The 18,286-nt window shown below is 41.9% G+C and overlaps 1 long non-coding RNA gene and 1 pseudogene across 1 annotated transcript; one reads left to right on the top strand and one right to left on the bottom strand.

Moving 5' to 3' along the window:
- Positions 1–1,561: 1,561 nt before the first annotated feature.
- LOC121029146 (uncharacterized) lies at positions 1,562–2,483 on the top strand. The gene is made up of 2 exons (XR_005789613.1): positions 1,562–1,844; positions 2,390–2,483. It is a non-coding gene; the product is annotated as an uncharacterized LOC121029146 (long non-coding RNA).
- A 2,088-nt stretch (positions 2,484–4,571) lies between these two features.
- LOC121030053 (parafibromin-like) overlaps positions 4,572–18,286 on the bottom strand; it is a 57,123-nt pseudogene continuing 43,408 nt past the window's right edge.

The raw sequence follows: 18,286 nt of genomic DNA, 5'->3' as shown, positions 1-18,286 counted from the left end.
TTTCTGACACTTACCTGATGCTTTAGTTAATAGCTATGTCCTGAACACACGCCAACCTCCTCCCAGCCATCTACTGTCAAAAAGCTTCACCCCTAAGAAATGCTTCCTGGCGTTTATTCTGGTAAAAGATAGCATGCACACTGTAACAATATTAACTTTTATTTGGCAACTTCTATTCCTCCCTTACATGCATTTTCATAATGAATCTTCTATCTATGGCTATCTGAGGAGGATGTGTTATCATTTCATTTGATATGTGGAGAAATCAAGATTATGCTACCGGTAAGGGTCGAGGTCAGAAAAAGAATTTCCCTGTTTCCCAAGTATATATCTTTTTCATCGCTTGATGACTGTGAGGTAAATTCATTTCAGCTTCTTTTAGCAACATTTCCCAAAGTATGTTTCTTGAGATGTTAATTGATGCTATTTAAAAAAAAGAATTCTATACAGATATGAATTTGGAAAATGATAGAAACCTTAAAGTTTTTTTCTGCTAGTATTTGAATCTTTAAAACACTAATGTGCCTTCCCAATATACAAGGCACAATATATGTTATATAGCATTTTCCAAAGGTGTTTGACCAGAGAACCAGTGCTTGACAGCCTCTCCCAGGATTTGTTTTCTCTGGAATAAATCTGAGGAAACGTCATGTTGGATGGAGGGAACTCTAGACCACAGCTCTAGTTCTTGTTCTATTAATTTCACTTGCCAGGAGAAATCTGAACTTGAACATTCCCCTGGTTCACTATTCAACCACAGGCCATTTATGAAATGAGTCACACATCATTTTCATCCCTTATTGAAATCTTTTCTTAAGCTTAGTCCAGCTTATGGTTCCAGGAGGCCCTCACCTTCTGACAGAAAACCAGTCGAGTCTGTGTATACATGCCTGGGAAAATCATATTATGAAGTGATAAGAGCTTCCTCTTATTGTGTGCTTGCGTAATTTAAAGCACTGGAACAAGTACTTTTATAAGTAGTATCTCATCTAGTCCTCACACCTACCCTGGGGAGAAGGCACTGATGTGATCTCTGTTTTGCAAATGGGAATATGAAGGCTCAGTAGTACATGCATGTCCGTGAACACACAGGTAGCAATGACGAGGTTAAGTCTCATATTCAAGTCTCTCTGACTAGCGCCCATGATTTTAGCCTCATACTATTATAGTTTGACTCATTATCAAAATATCTAGAGATAGGGGCGCCTGGGTGGCCCAGTCTGTTAAGTGTTTGACTCTTGATTTCGGCTCAGGTGATGATCTCGCAGTTTGTGAGTTCGAGCCCCGTGTCAGGCTCCGTGCTGACAGTGTAGAACCTGCTTGAGATTCTCTCTCTCTCTCTGCCCCTCCCCTGCTCTCTCTCCCTCTGTCTCAAAATAAATGAACTTAAAAAAATAAATATTAAAAAATATTTAAAGATAGATGAACCTGATTAAGTGAATAGAAGAATGTAACAGAAGAGACAAGTGTCTGTGTCCACTTGATGATACCTATGGCTGCATTCCCAGCTCTGAGCTCAGTGTCTAGCATGTGAAAGAGGCTTAAGAAATCTTTGTTGAGCAGAGATCGAATTGAATGAGAGTGAAGAGCCTTATAAGCAACTATAGAAACAATGGAATAAATGTGAAGAAAAGCATCAAACAACATAGTCTCTTCATTGCAAGCATGAGAAGAAAAATCCCATCACCCCCTGGAATTTCTGGAATGATTTTGGGAGCTGTTTGTTTCACCAGGCCATAATTTCCCTGTTGGCTTATGGAGCTAGAAAACCAGTTGCCATGGCTGGGCTGGCATCATCACCGCTCTTTGTTGTTGCTCTATTATTACACACTGCAGTTGCAGAGGTATGAATCAGGTGTACTTACACAACCTTGAGTTTCCTGAAAGAGAATTGCCTGTTAATCATATATCAACTACTTGCCTGCCCACCCAGTAGATTTAATCTTAGATATTTGAACAGGTGACATGTCAGCAATGTAGACAGAGGTTTTACAAGGAAACAAGTAGAAATAAGGTATAGAAATCATTTTCTAAGTAACTTATTCAATTAAAAGAGAGACAAATTATTACTGTTATGATATTATCTTCAAAGGGAAGTCCATAGGTATGTTTAGGTGTGTTTCTTACACCAAGATAAGATAATGATAATGAAATGTATGGACTGTGGGTGATGACTTAAAGAAGGAAATAGTAATTATCTAAGAGTATGAACAGTGCAAATAGCCAAGGAGGGAGCCATTGAGTAGCCCAAGAATTAAGTTATTTGGAAAAACAAAAAGTGGTAAGAAGAAAGAGGGGGACATTTAGCTAAAGGACTTAAAACTGTTCCTTTCTGGTTCCAATCGTAAGCCTAACCAGGTGACTAAGCTTGTTCTCTCTCCTGGTCCAGGAGAAAGACCCTCACCAAGGACCCAACCATGATGGCACCCTGACCTCAGACTTCCGGCTTCCAGAACTATGAGAAATAAATGTCCACTGTTTAAGCCACCAGTCCATGATGTTTTGTTGTAGCAGCCTGTGCTAACACACCATGAAGATCACATAAGGTAACAAGAGATGGTACCTGCCACACATTAGATGCATATTATTATTTCCTGCTTTATGAGTAATTTAAAAATGGGTGAGTACCTGATGTCTCAATTTCCTGTGCAAATACCTACCACCCTAGTGTGTGAGATGACAGATCAGGGCTAAGACAGGTGTACAAGGGGATGGAGGGCCAGCATATCTGTGTAGTAGGTGTTAAGAGACAATCTGGTTAAAAGGGGCAACTTCTTGGCAATTTGCCTTGAAAATGCAAAGCAAGATGTTTGCTTTTGCTTAGATTCTCGCCCTCTGTGCTTGAGGGAGACTGAGGGAGACTAAAGTCCACCCTTGCCCCTAATCATCCTTAGTACTGCCCCTGATGGGGGGGGGGGTAGCTCCTAACACCAAAGTTGGTCATTAAAGTCTCTATTTGCCTTGCCTTAATCCCAATAATGTCAGTGAGTATGTTTCATGATAGGTAAATTTTGGTGTGGAGACAGCTGTGATAGTTTCATTCATTCATTCATTCAACAAGCAACCATGGAACACCTCTACTGAAGGAACTGTCTGTCCTTCAAGGAACTCAAAATGTGAATCTGGGAGTCACCTCTGGATTCTAGAACCCATGCTCAGGCTCCATTCCACTATCATAGACGTTTCACTTACATTGTGAGTCGTGTACTGTATAACAATCTCACACTTCTTTCTCAACCCCTCACTTCAGCCAATGGTAAGTGAGATAAGTCCACTATGGTAAGAGCGGGAGCGGAAGTGGAATTCCGAGACCCAATTCCACAGTCATTGCTGAGAGTTAAGTACTTCAGCTACCATCCCCTCTCATCATGAAGTAGTCATTATCTGAGGATAAGAATGGGTTTCTTCTTTACTTTTAATTCAAAGCCACTAGTGTGCTACAATGTGAAACATATTTCAATGAAACATATTTACTGGGTGTTAGGCACATTACAGAAGACCGGTTAAGTGTCTCCACCTTCTTGGAGCTTGCTGTCTCCATAAATACTCCTGATAAAGCATTTGGGGTCAGTGGGGAGAAGGGCTTAGACTTCCCTTCAGGACGCAGTGACAGCTATCAGTCGGTCATTAGTGATGGAGTGCAGCGCTGGGTTAGACATTAACCAACAGCTTAGGTTGTTCTAGAGAGATTTTTCTATTGCACTTTGAATGGAAACAAAAGAAACTCCATTTTTGCTAATGGGAACAGGGCTACTTTCCTGTAGCCCGGGTGGTAGGGGGCGGTGTGTAATGGATCTAAGTTTAGCCCGCTTTGAACTCGTCGGGCGCTTTCCCCACTGCTTGGAGAACGCCCCTGAGGGTGTGGTGTCTGAGCGTCTTCTCCCAGGCCCCGGCGCCCGGTAGCCGCTGCTCAGAGGGCACCTCCTCGGCGGGTGAGAGGTCCCTGACGGCCGCTAGAGGGAGCCAGCGCCCGACACAGCGGCGGCGGTGACCTGGGCCTCCTTCCCCTTCTGGCTTAGTAGTAGCTCAGGGGGGATTTAGAATGCTCTGGAAAACAAAGCAGTGACATCAAAGACGGGTTGCCACATGAAATGCTGGACTCCAGTTAAATTTGAATTTCAGATAAACAATAAATGTAAATGATAAATTATTGTCTTAAATGGAGATTTAACTGAGTGTCCTGTACTTTTTCTTCGCTAAATCTGGCAACCATAATTAAAGAACAAAGGGACCCTGGGGGCGGGGGGAGGGAGACAATTTTTCCTACTTACCTGTTACTTGAATCTAGAACAAAATTTTACATCCTTTGGACTGGAAAATGTTGCTTTCTTCACAGTTGCAGAAAAGCAGTGATGTGGCCCATGGCCTCTGCTGGGAGAGGCATGAGGAGCTGCCCTCTACTCCAAACACCTCCTCCATTGTCTTCTCCAAGGGTGGATGCGCCATTGAAGTCCTTTCTAAGTTCAGGACTTTCTCCTAAAGATGTGTTTCTTTGAGAGAATGTCTTAGCTAAGGCCGCCATAACAAAATAGTGGGGGGGGGGGGCGGCTCAAACCATAGTCAATTATTTCTCACAGTTCAGGAGGCTGGAAATCCAAGATCAGAGTAGCAGAATGGTTGGGTTCTTGGTGAGGACCTTCTCCCTGATTTGCAGAAGGCCACCCTACTGTATCCTAAAATGGTGGAGGGAAAGTTTTCTGTTCTCCATGTGCCCTCATAAAGGCGTCAATCACATCATGTGATCTCCCTTCTCATGATCTTATCTAAACCTAATTAAACTTCCAAAGGCCTCACCTCCAAATACCATAGCAGTGGGGTTAGGGCTTCATCCTATGGATTTGGGGAGGTCATAAACATTCAGTTCATTGCAGAGAAGAGTATAAGCTCTGTCAATGAAAACTTCCTGAAGGATTGCTTGGCCACTTTTGGAAATTAGTACCAGACCAGAAAAGGAAATAGATCGAAAGTTCAGGTTGAAAGATAATAGGCAAGGAAGGGCCCAAGACATCAAGACAAATATGAGGATCCCAGCAGAGGGGAGGGTTGCGCTGCAGTTGCTACGTCTATAGTTCACTATTTTGTCCAGGGCTGGAGCCCTTTCAGAGGACACATTTAGAATCTGAAGAGGTCGTTCATACCAAATTAAAAAAATGACTTCCAGTCGCCTTGAATGTATGACCATGATTGCTATTCATGGCAATAATAGTATTCTCAGACTGAATAAACTCAATCAATCACAAGGAGCATTTTTATTTCTCCTGATAGTTGGAACGGAGTTCTAGCGTCCTTTGTGTCCTAATAAAAGTGAAAGTAATCACAAGGGGCTGTGCTCACCATCAGCCCACACGTCTCTCTAAGCTTTTTGTCTTGCCTGCTTCTCCCATTCAGAGGCGACAAAGGTATGAGGAATACTGAGAAGGTTCTTATATGGCTCACAAAAGGAAGTATTCCTCTTTTGATTCCTTTTTCTCCAAGGTCGATATCAAGCAAAGAGCTCTTAATTGCTGGCAGAGGCTGCCTTAGAATCCGAGAGGACACTAAAATTACTGACCTTGAAGATATAAGCATTCTCCTGCAGTCCTGGAGGTTTCAAAAAAAATTTTTTTAAGCTGATGACATTGATATCAAATTAAATCAGCAGGGGGCACAATTTCTTCACCATGTGTTAGGCTTTGTTTTTTGATTAGAAAGAAAACCTGAAATGTTTCTTTGTACTGTTTTGAATCGGTGTTATCTGATATATCTGATAATTCAAATAGCAAAATGTCATGTACGTATTCATTTTCCACAGAAGAAGGCAAACTGAGCCATCCAAAAGGGACTGACAAATGATCTGACAGTGCCCAGCTAATTCTATCATTTTGGCATTAGCAATTCTTATTTTTAAAAATAGACAATCAGAGGGTGGGCATGTTCAGCACTGTAAACACAAGCATTACAGCTGAACCTGTTGCCTGTAGTTAAAGTTTCTCCTTAGAAACTCCCAGCCTCATGGTAACCCCTGTTTTCTGGGCAACTAGAAAATTAGTAGGAAGATTTCATCAAGAATTGTAGCAGTTACTTTCAGGGGCTGTGTTTTGCAGATGTCTTGCTCATCTTGAAACGGTTTGCACATTCCTAATACCTCAAAATCAGATGTATTATATTCTCTGACTTGGTAGAAAGGAATAGAAATCAATGTGCTGGTCTCATAGTGTTCCCGTATGTGTGACGTAGAACGAGATGGCAGTACTCAGGTGTCAGCTCCTGCATTGGTACTTGGCTCTGACTCAGTGCCCTCTTGGATTAATCACTTTATTTCTCCTGGCATTCATTTTATTATCTTTGAAAAGAGAAACAGAGTATACCTATCACACGGGAATATTTTTTTTATTATATGAAATTAATTGTCAAATTGGTTTCCATACCACACCCAGTGCTCATCCCAAAAGATGCCCTCTTCGATACCCATCACCCACCCTCCCCTCCCTCCCATCCCCCATCAGCCATCAGTTTGTTCTCAATTTTTAAGAGTCTCTTATGCTTTGGCTGTCTCCCACTCTAACCTCTTTTTTTTTTTTTTCTTTCCCCTCCCCCATGGGTTTCTGTTAAGTTTCTCAGGATCCACATAAGAGTGAAAACATACGGTATCTGTCTTTCTCTGTATGGCTTATTTCACTTAGCATCACACTCTCCAGTTCCATCCATGTTGCTACAAAGGGCCATATTTCATTCTTTCTCATGGCCACGTAGTACTCCATTGTCACAAGGGAATATTAGGAAGATTCCGGAAATCTTATCACAAAAGCATTACCCAGAGTTCTTCAACATTATTATTATTAAATACAGTATTAATAACAGCCAAAACTTACACAAAACTTACTCTGTTTTAGGCTTTGTTTCTTTGCATTTATCAACTCCTCAAAATCTTCTTCAGAGAGGTTAAGAAGCTTACCCAAATTCACTGATGTAGTAAGAGGTGAGGCAGAGATAAAAAGACATAGAATTTGGCTCCAAAACCTGTGTGCAAAATGTAAGATTTTAAAATTATGAATTAATTTTTGGAATAAGTAATAATTCACAGGTTTTAAAAATGAGAATGGCATGTGATGAGAAGTTCTGCTTCCACTCTACCCGCCCTGTTCTCTGATCTCTTCCCTCCCCTCGAAGTATACACCTTCAGTACTTTATGCAATTATAAACAAAAATAAAACAGGGTGCCTAAGTGGCTCACTCATTTGAGTGTCTGACTCTTGATTTCAGCTCTGGTCATGATCTCACAGCTTGTAGGATCGAGCCCCACGTTGGGCTCTGTGCTGATAGTGCAGAACTGAACCTGCTTGGGATTCTCTCTCTCTCTCTCTCTCTCTCTCTCATTTTCTGTGCCCCTCCCCCATTCATGTGCATACGCACTCTCTCTTTCTGTCTCAAAAGTAAACATTTAAAAAAATAAACAAAAATAAATTTACCCTCCCTTTTATGACACCACAGGCATCCCAGTGTGTTCACTATTGTGAATTTTGCCTTTCCACTCAACCATCTGTCCTGGATGCCTTCCTCTAGCACAACAGAGAAGGGAACCTCACTCTTTCCCAGCTGTATGGATTCTGTTGTGAGACGTTCCATGGTTGACATCACCAATCCTCCATTTATGGAAACGGGCTGCTTCTCTTCTTATTCTGTTACAGTCAATACCACAACATAGCACTTGTGCATATGCCACCTTGTAGCTGTGCAGGCACTTCTGTAGGATCAGTTTCCAGAAGTACGAGATCTGGGTTAGAGTGAGAAAACATTTCTAATGTTGCATAGTTACCACCACATGGCCCTTCTAGGGACCGTGCCATTTGCATTCTACCAGAAATGCCTATTTCCCTACAGCTTTACCAACAGAGAGGGTATTGTTGAACTTCTGAATGTTTGCCAGTATGATGGGTGAGGATGGCATCCCAGTATAGTTTTCATTAGCATTTAAAAAGCTATGAATAAGATTGAACATCTTTACATTGGTTTAAGGTTTCCTTTATTATTTTTTTAAAATTTATTTATTTTGAGAGAGGGAGAGAGGGTGCACGTGCAGGTGCTCATGTTGGGAGCAGGGGAGGGGCAGAGAGAGAGGGAGAGAGAGAATCCCATGCAGGGACTCTCCTTGTGGGCTCCATCTCACGACGTGAACAGTGACATCATGACCTGAGCCCAAATCAAGAGTTGAATGCTTGACCGACTGGGCCCCCCAAGCTCCCCTAAGGTTTCCTTTATACTTCTTTTTACGTGATCTGTCTGTCCATGTCCTTGCCTGGTTATGTTTTGTCTTGTTGATCTTTTTCATCTCAATTTTTTTAGGAGTTTTTAATGTTAGAAAAATAAACCATTTTTACATGATAGGAGTTGCAAATATTTTTCTTGGTTTGCATTTGCTTTTTACTTTGCTAATCTCTTTTTGGAGACCATGAATGCATTTTTAATTTCTTGAGAGTTTCAATGAAGATATGGGGCTTCAGTGTCGTAGGTTGTTAATTATTCAAGTTTGTAATTTTATTCGGTAAAAATATATTGAGAACTTACTACTGTGCTTCCCAATTTGTCCGAAGTGTTTGGAAGAAAACTACTCCCCTGGATAAGTTCCTAACCTAGTTGGTGAGTCAGGGCTAAGTAAATAATTCCAGCATGTCAGTGGTAAGAGTTAAATCAGAAATATGAAAAAGGGCTGTAAGACTACAGATGGTTTGGCTAGGTTTGAGAATTCTATGAAAGATTTTGTAAAGAAAGTTATTGGTAAGCAGGGTCTTGAGGGATCTGTAGGGGTTTGACAGGTGAAAGAGAATGCAAGGCTTATATACCTGTACCCTAGCTCCTGAGGGAGTAGGTCCAATGTTAGCATTTGGAAAACTCTTTCCCCTCCAGACCAGATGGGTTGCCTTTCCTTGTACCAATTTGCCAAAATACAAGTAATAATCCCAACTATTTCTTAAGAGAGGGTATAGCACTCTTACTTGAAGGAAACTTATTATGTTTGATTTTCTGCAAAGTTAAGTTTGTGGTGGCTTCAGACTCTAGATGTCCACCTAATGTCATTCTCTTCTAAACATTTGATGTTAAGTCTGGTATTTCACCTCTAGAATAAAGAAAAGAGAAGGATTTCAGAAACTGGTTTATCTTAAGTTCTTGACTGTGACAACTCTAATAGTTTTTTCTTTTAGGTTAGTCTTACGGTTTCTGCAGAACTGGAAGTTGTTTTTGTAATACCCCCAATCATCTCTTCATTTGCCAGTTCAAGTATGAAATACAACTGACACGCAAGCAAGGGAAGAATGGGGTCAGCTACTGACTGGTCTTTGGGAGCTGGGAAGCTAGGACTCGCTACATTAGTTCAAGTGGCAGGCACAATTGTTGTCCACCCAAACTATCCTCCCTTTGTGTCTCCCCAGTCGAACTCCTGTCCAGTGCAGAGAGGCAGGGAGACAGCTCAGGAGTGTATTGTGACTAATCTGGTCTAGTCTGGACCAATCATACCAATCTAGTTCTTTTCTTTCAAAACTGGATATCTGGTCTCCCTTAAGCCCAGGGTGGTGTGACCCTGTTAGGGTCAATAATACACAGAGGAAAGGGGGGGGCAGGTTTTGAGAAAGCTTTGCTTTCCTGAAAAAATAAAACCAGGCAGATAGTTGATCTGCTTTCACTGCTTCAACCTGCCTTGAAATCAGATGTGATGCCTAGAACCACAGCAGCCATCCTTTGGCCAAGAAGACTGAAGAATTTTTGCACAGACATGTTGCTGACTTAACATGGCAGTTGCCTATGTCCCGTGGAGGAGAATAAACTTTTCTTTTCTTTTCTTTTCTTTTCTTTTATTTTCTTTTCTATTCTTTTCTTTTCTTTCTTTTGAAAGAGAGAGAAAGACAGAGAGAATAGGAGGGGCAGAGAGAGAGGGAGAGAAAGAGAATCCCAGGCAGGCTCTGCACTCAGTGAAGACCCGAACTCAGGGCTTGAACTCAACAAACTGTGAGATCACGACCAGAGACGAAATCAAGAGTCAGATGCTCAAGTGACTGAGCCACCCAGGCGCCCTGAACATTCTCGTTTTCTTCATCTATTGTTGGTCAGGCTTTCCTTGAAGCAAACAGTCACTAAGGGGCAGCGCGGCCACTTACAACACTACCAGGTTGGCTTGCCACACTTCTACAGATTCAGCCGAGAAGGAGACCACAGACCCAGTCTATTGAACAAAGAGCATAAACAAGAGCAGCGTGGCGTCAGCCACCTGCACCCCCTGTCCCACGGGCCCACGCCAAACCAGAAAAGCCAAGTGATGCGCAGCACAGGCAGTGGGTGCTGTTGCAGTCCACAATCACCCCACCAGAAAGAGTTGCTGTGGCTTCCTGGGAATATTTATTTCCTCTCACAAATTGGATTCTGGGGATGACATAATTCTCACCCACTTCAAATATGTGATACATGTCTCTCTCTGCTTCTTTTTAAGGTGTTAATGGTTTTTCACTGTGTGGCTGTTTCTATGCTCATATTTATACTCCATATTTGCTTTTTTTAATAGTTGTTATTAAACATCACATCTGTGGGACCCTAGGAAAATAGTATAGGCATAGTCTAAAACAGATCAAGCAAAGTTTGCCTTTACTTTGGCCTCTATGTTTCAACTTTCAGGGTTCTCATGATGCTTACCAGTATCTAAATTTTATGTGTATCATTGGTAATAAAATTGCAGGACTAAAGTGCCCAACCTCTCCTCGGTCCGACAGTGCTTTCTGCAATTAGGAGAATCTTAGAACACACTGTAAGGGCAAGTGTGGTGGAAGGCCTTTTCTGGAAATGGGGTTAGCACGGCTGTGGAAGCTAGCATCCCCATGTAAACTTATCTCTTCGCTGTTAAATGCCATAAATTTTCATTAGGTGATCAACAGAAATGGCATGATTGCTCAGGAGCTCAACCCTGGTATTTAAATTTCTTCTCCTCAACTTTAATGAGGGCATATATCAGAGCAGTAGAGTGGGGTGACATTTACAACACTGCCACTCCATTCTGTGATTAGACACACATCATTCAGAGGTTGGGCTTCAGACTAGTGGTAATTGCAACGTGTTCTAAACAGCAGTCGTGGTAATTACAAAACTTACAATGAGAAATAACAAATAATATCTTGTTTTTCAACCTGCACTTCGACTAGCAGTAGCATCACATAGCTGGAAGCGTGGCAGGGGGTTCTGCTATATGTCGCTCCCTGAACACAGGAGTGGGAGGGAGAGGAGGGCCTTGTGGCAGATGAAGAAATAGAGAAGAAATGCAGGACTTGGGAGGACACCACAGGAAAAGATAAAAACCAAAGAACATAAGTATATTAATCAGGGTTCTCCTCAAAGCATTAAATAAAGTCTTGTTAAAAGATCAATCTGTGACCTTCATTTGTAAGTTTTGGTAAATTCATAAAGCTTGAGCCTCACTCAGCCTTTAGGTCAAGATATGTCCATGTGTCTTGATCCAAATTCCAGAAACAGGAGAAACTTCAGAATCTCAAGTGGGCTGTATGTTTTACCATGGGGCTATCAATGTTTCTTAGAACTCTAAGAAAACTGACCTATCCAAAGAAATTTTGTGATAACAGAGTTCTTTTTTTTAAGTTTTTTTAAATCTTTATTTATTTTTGAGAGGGAGAGAGACAGAGTGCAAACGGGGGAGGAACAGAGACAGAGGGAGACACAAAATCCAAAGCAGGTTCCAGGCTCTGAGCTGTTAGCACAGAGCCAGACACGGAGCTTGAACTCATGAACCACAGATGTGGTTCACAGAGTTCATGACCTGAGCTGAAGTCAGACGCTTAACCGGCTGAGCCATCCAGGTGCCACTGTGATAACTGAGTTCTAACACTGTTTCATTCTATTGCTGGACATTTAGATCTAGACACATTTCATCATAGTTGAGACAAAATTCTTTAAATTTGACAAATGTTTCAACTGGTGATCTGTCAGGCAAAAGCCATGGCCAATCTTTGGACTGCCAGACAGGACCCTGTATGACAAATGGTACAACCTGGTGCCCCCAACTCTTGAGGCATGTGCTTAAGGGGCTGGCTGCTTAAGGGTCCACTTAAGTGAACTGCTACTCTATAAGGAACTCAGCACTCTGGCTGCATCTGCTCTTTTCTACTCGGAACCATAGTTTCATTTTCTCATTGGCAGCCTTGTTTTCCTTTTCACCTGATGTGACAAATTCAGAGACTGTAGAAGGTCTTTTGCATTAAGCATGGCGTTTAAAGAGGTAGTAGGTGCTTAACTTATGATCACGGGTGCTAAAGATTCTTTTGTCTCGTTTGGTGGAAGCCTGATTTGAGAAACCGTCTCAGAACTGGCTGTGTTCAGGAGTCTGGGTCTTATGGGCAGATGCGTCATCCTCCGTTACAGATTTCAGTGGCCTTCCCTGGTAGGTACCATAACATCATTTTGGAAGACTTCCATTTCCTCTTTTCCTTTGAACGTCTCCTGGTCATATCTGTCATAGGCAGCTGGGACAGGCTATTTGGTATACAACACGGGATCTACAGATACTATATTTGGGATCAGGTATATTTCATTCTTCTCTAGCCTTTCCAGATTGAAGAATTGCAAAAGTATTCTTGGAAACAGTTTACTGTATTTCTGATCCTACCCCCAATTCTGCTGATGATATATCTTGGGCCATAGTTACCTCAACATCCCCCAAAGCCTCTATTTCGGGGCAGTCGTATCATCATCTACATCAATCTCGATTGCAGATCTTTTCTTAGCCTTAACTTCGCAGCAATTTTTTTTCCCACTGACACAGCTTCAGACAAAGACTGATCTGTTCAGCTTGTACAATCCCTCCTTTTGGCCCCTCCAAACCAGCAGCCAATCTCTCTTTATCAAGGTCCACACATTCTTCATCTTCAGTTCATGGTTTCTTTGCTCCTCCTACAACATCCCCTCATTTTAACATGAGCACATCCCTGAGGACCTACTTCTAGGGGTGCCCTTCTGTCCATCCTTGCTGAAGTTAACGTTTCACCGTGAGTCATCCGAGAACATCTCCTCAGTCAGGGCCTCTAACCACAGCAACGGTTTCAGTAGCCTCAGTACGGCATCAACAGTAGGATGCGAAAAGCACACATTGTTCAGTACGAATAAGGTAGAATCCAGCGTGCGATGTTCTCTGGTTTGCCTTCCTTTCCGGTCTCCCAGACTACATAACTGATCTAGATGTTCTGGGGTTACTAGAATGCCTGACAGTCACTTTGTCTTCCTTCACAACAGTCTCCTTTTCTGGGTGCTGTGCTGTTGTACGATGGTGGGTACATGTGTCCCCCACCTCTCTGCCATCTCTGATAGCAAATGTGGCATCGGCCCCTCAAATCTCTGAGGACCCCACACTATAAGTCCTCATAAGGGCATATGAGATCATCTTAACCAGGCCTTTCCACCCTTAATGTCTTTTTTTGGTAATAGCTGGGTCCAGCGTGCACATCTACAGTACGCATCCCCATCAAGAGGGATTTTCTTACAGTTTCACACTTATGTTCAAAATTGGCCCCCTGTTGTTTTTTTTTTTTTTTCTTTACTGATAGTACTACTCAGTTGGTGAGGCTTTTAACCAGTCATTCTGCATTTTTCTCTTTCATTTCCACTCCATATCTAACCCAACCAGAAATCCTGTCTCTGGAAGATTTCTGTAATAATCCCCTAACTGGTTTTCCTATTTCTAGGTTCAGCCTCCTCCTCCTCTTTGCACCCCACACCTCCATCTAGTCTCCAAACTGCACCCAGAGCAGTCTTTTAAAAGGCACATTGGATCGTGTCACTGTCTTGCAATAACCCTCCAGTCACATCACTGGCGTTTAGAACCAACCCAGAGTTTTCTCTGGGACCTCCAAGCCCTGCATGATTGTGTCCCTGGCTATCTCTCTGAACCTAGTTCACAGACCTGACCCCTGGCTCACTCTGCTTATCACACTGCTTCTTTGCTGGTTCTTATATGCCAACTGAGGACCTGCCTCAGGTCCTTTGTTCTTGCTGTTCCCTTAGCCTGGAACGCTTCCTCTAGGCAGCTACTTCCTCAGTTTATCTGCTTTCCCGCTCAGAGTCACCTCTCCCCTTGAGAACCCTATCTGAATATCACTCTCATCCCCTCATCCTCCTTTATTTTTCATTGTAGCATTTATGGTTATTCAGTATCATAGTATGTATTTCTTATTGATTTGTTTATGGTACCTGCCTAACAAACAAAGACCCCTGAGCACAGGCAGTCTGCTTTGTGGTCTGCAGGGTCCCCCTCACCTAAAAGGATACATATTTGTTGAATGAATGCTAGATGGGGAAACTGGAACTTAAGACAAACTATCCTTATTTTCCTGTTTTTTCCAGGACAATTTTGCCAGGGGTAAGGACAATCCACTGTGCAAGTAATGTGGGCATACATGGTCAGAAATGGACCATAATTTGAACTCAAGTCCTGTTGTATCCCTTTGTGGCTCCCTGTTGAGGGCTGCAATAAAATTTTATAATGGTCTGCCCAAAGAATCTTAAAATTAAATTCTAAATGATTTCCTCCTAGTGTTTCTGCCCTGACCACACAGAGGGTCTGCAGGAGACGATGGACTAGAATAGCGTGTGCCCAAGCTGGAATTGTACAGCAGCATCAATATCGTATTTGCTAACTCATGTTGCTAATGAGGACAGTTTTGGGGAGTTTCAATGACAGGCTCCTCATTTACTTCCTGAGCTGCATGTATAATGCTATCAGCCCCTGAAACAAGGTTGCTAACATCAGTGCATAAATCACTCTTCAAGTGAACAAAGTAAATATGCTATGACTTCCGTTTACCCCATGTAACAGCAAATGAAGGAGAACATTTATTATTTACTTACTCTGGTTACATCAGCTTTTGAAATGGTTCTAGTTGAACTATAAAGCTCTACCAAATGTCTTGACTGACCTACCTAGTGGAGTGGGGAAACTTATAGTGGCAGCCAGAAAACTTAGATTTGTCTCTATCACATGTGTAAGCTTGTGGGAGCAGTTTACATTCCTTCTGTTCCTTATAATAGTAGAGGATGGTACAGTTGAAATTTTCCAGAAAGCCCAGCATTTTCAGAAAACAACAACTATAATAGGATTCCCCTTTATTGAAAAAAGAAATAAGACAATTTAAAATATATGGAGAAAAAAATGTTTGTGGGGGCACCTGGGTGGCTCAGTCGGTTGAGTGACCAGCTCTGGCTCTGGTCACGATCTCACAGTTTGTGAGTTCAAGCCCTACATCAGTCTCTCGCTGCTGTCAGCACAGAACCTGCTTCTGATCCTCTGTCCCTGCCCTCTCTCTGCCCCTCCTTCACTCATGCTCTCTTTCTTCAAAGACAAGTAAAAACATGAAAAAAACCCCACATATTTGTGGAACAAGAATTGACTGTCTACAAATAAATGTATAGAATAAGGAGTTTCTCTAAAGTTCTGTTTCTATGCTTTTTGTAAGTTTTCTGCATTTCTCAGGCATATGCCACACATATTTACTGAGCGCCTACTATGATCTGCGTACCTTGTTAAACAGAGCTAGGGATTGCACTGTAGAGGACAGGCATGCATGTAAACATGTACTGTTTTTATAATTAAGTTAAAAGAATATATTCTCGGGGCGCCTGGGTGGCGCAGTCGGTTAAGCGTCCGACTTCAGCCAGGTCACGATTTCGCGATCCGTGAGTTCGAGCCCCGCGTCGGGCTCTGGGCTGATGGCTCAGAGCCTGGAGCCTGCTTCCGATTCTGTGTCTCCCTCTCTCTCTGCCCCTCCCCCGTTCATGCTCTGTCTCTCTGTCCCAAAATAAATAAACGTTGAAAAAAAAAAAAGAATATATTCTCTCTGATCAAAATAATCTCTGTTTTCATAAAAGTTTGAGGAAAAAAATGGAAGAAAGAATTGTCAAAATTTCAAGGAAAATCTTATTGTTTATTCATTTTTTTATTTTTTAAATTTTTTTTCAATATATGAAATTTATTGTCAAATTGGTTTCCATACAACACCCAGTGCTCATCCCAAAAGGTGCCCTCCTCAATACCCATCACTCACCCTCCCCTCCCTCCCACCCCCCATCAACCCTCAGTTTGTTCTCAGTTTTTAAGAGTCTCTTATGCTTTGGCTCTCTCCTACTCTAACCTCTTTTTTTTTTTTTTTTTTTTTTTTCTCAAGGAAAATCTTATAAGCCAACAACTCAGATGACTAGATTGGTCGGGTTGCATCTACAGGGCTATTGTAGAATTGGATTGCACGAGTTCAGAAATGTTTGCAGCTTTGGAAACTGGTCTCTGATGCTCCTAGTAGTATTTATTTTAGCTGTTTGTTTGTTTGTTTAAAACCTCTTTCAAAGGGTTATATGAACTTAATAACCTCTGTGTTGCTAAGGACCAGATAAGGGTCTAGCACACCACGGGTGTGGTGAGGCCAGAGCCCTCATGCCTTCTGGAGGAAATTCTCATTGTATATTTCTGGAAAGCAACTTGGAACAATGCATTCTTCATCTCACATGTAGAAAAACTTTCTTAAGGTCTGGCCATACAAAAATTGAAGAAGACATTGATCTTGAAGTCTCCAGATTCTGTTTCTTAAAGATAATCTCCTCACACTTTCCTAGTGTTTAATATTCTCTGTTCACAGACAAATCTACTCCTCGGAAATCATTTTGAAACTGTGACTCACACCAAAGTTCAGGTGATTTAGGTATGTTTCTCCTTTCCCTAAGGCATTTGCCCTATCATGGCTCAACTCTTTAAACAAGGGGAATCACTTCTGAACTTCTTACTTTATCATGTTAATTGGAGATGTAGAGTACCTTTCAATTCTGACATTCTTTGCTTCTAAATGCACAGCTTAGTATTTGTGTGGATATTATGGGGCAGAAGGGAGGAAAAGCAGGGGGTGAAATTTTTTTGTGTGGAAGACCCTATTATCAGTTAGGGTGATTTTCCTTACAAGTAACAAAACACCTAACAGCATTTTATCCAATAAAGTCATTTAATTACCCATGTAACAAGAAGTCCTGAGATGTGAGTTTCCGGAGTGGGTCAGCAGCTCAACATGGCTAAGCCACTGAGTCAGTGTCTCTGATGGACTTGTCTTCCCATCATACCTTCCCAAAGGTCTGCAGCAGCTCCAAGCATCTTATCTTCACCTAAGTGTTCAAAGACAGAAGGGTTGTCCTCATGGGCCTTTCCCCCTTTGTCTGATGGGAGACTGTCTCAAAGCTCCCCAGCAGACTTCTCTTATAGCACATTGGCCGGAACTGGGTCATTTCCACCACCTGTAGTAGCAAGGAGTTGACAGACCAATCACAAGTTTTCCCTAGGGCTAGGCATATGGAGAACTGGAACAAATTGAGATTTTGTTAGCAAGGAAGCAAAGGAAAGTGTTGCTGGAAGGCAGTCAATAGTGTCTGCCACAACCTTGAACCACATCACCTAGGAGCTACTCTGAGCAGATCTGTGACCATGCTTGAAAATGGCTGAGTCAGAAACCTGGGCTTTCTCTAGTCCCTTCCACCTTAGAGTTCCTTCCTTGCAAATGTTCAGGTTAAGAGGGGAGAGGTGTGTGATGGAAACAGATGGTGATGTTCTAAATTAAAAGAGAAATGGGATGTTGTAGTGCTGTGTTCAACTTGTCTATTCTCAAAATTTTTTGTCACACAATTTTATTCTTTAACTTGAATTTATTCTGCTGAACATCTTCTGCAAACTTGCTATAAAAGCAATAGATTTTTTTTTTTTTTTTTTTTTGGTCAGGCTGCTCTTTCACTGAAACAGTCCAGAGATGATTGTATTCACTTTTATTTTTTAAATCTCCACTTATCAAATACCAGTGTGCAAAAAACAACAACAACAACAACAAAAAGATGGTATGATTTGAAGCTTCTTTTGTTGTATGCAGGCTAATGTTTTACACATCATGTCAAAATTTGACTTGTAATTTTAAAATTGCTATTTTCCCAGGCTGAGCTTGGAATATCTTCAAATTTCTCCAACAGTGTCTCATGAAGGGAAAGCAAGATTTTTGCATGTGGGCAAATTCAAGAAAAGGACAAATGTTTAAAGGACACTTTTTTTTCAAATGAAAATTAAAATAGTTTTATTGAGGGGTACCTGGGTGGCTCAGTCAGTTAAGTGTCTGACTCTTGATTTCAGGTCAGGTCATGATCTCACAGTCCTGAGATCAAGCCCCCTGTTGGGCTCTGCTTTGGGCTCTGGCAGTGGGAGTGGAGCCCGCTTGGGATTCTCTCTCTCCCTCTCTCTCTCTGCCCC

The sequence above is a fragment of the Herpailurus yagouaroundi genome, unplaced genomic scaffold, assembly GCF_014898765.1.
Source record: "Herpailurus yagouaroundi ecotype Mexico unplaced genomic scaffold, PumYag 139, whole genome shotgun sequence".
Taxonomy (NCBI): domain Eukaryota; kingdom Metazoa; phylum Chordata; class Mammalia; order Carnivora; family Felidae; genus Herpailurus; species Herpailurus yagouaroundi.
The sequence above is the reverse complement of the archived record's forward strand: the minus strand, read 5'-3'. Positions and strand labels throughout refer to the sequence as shown.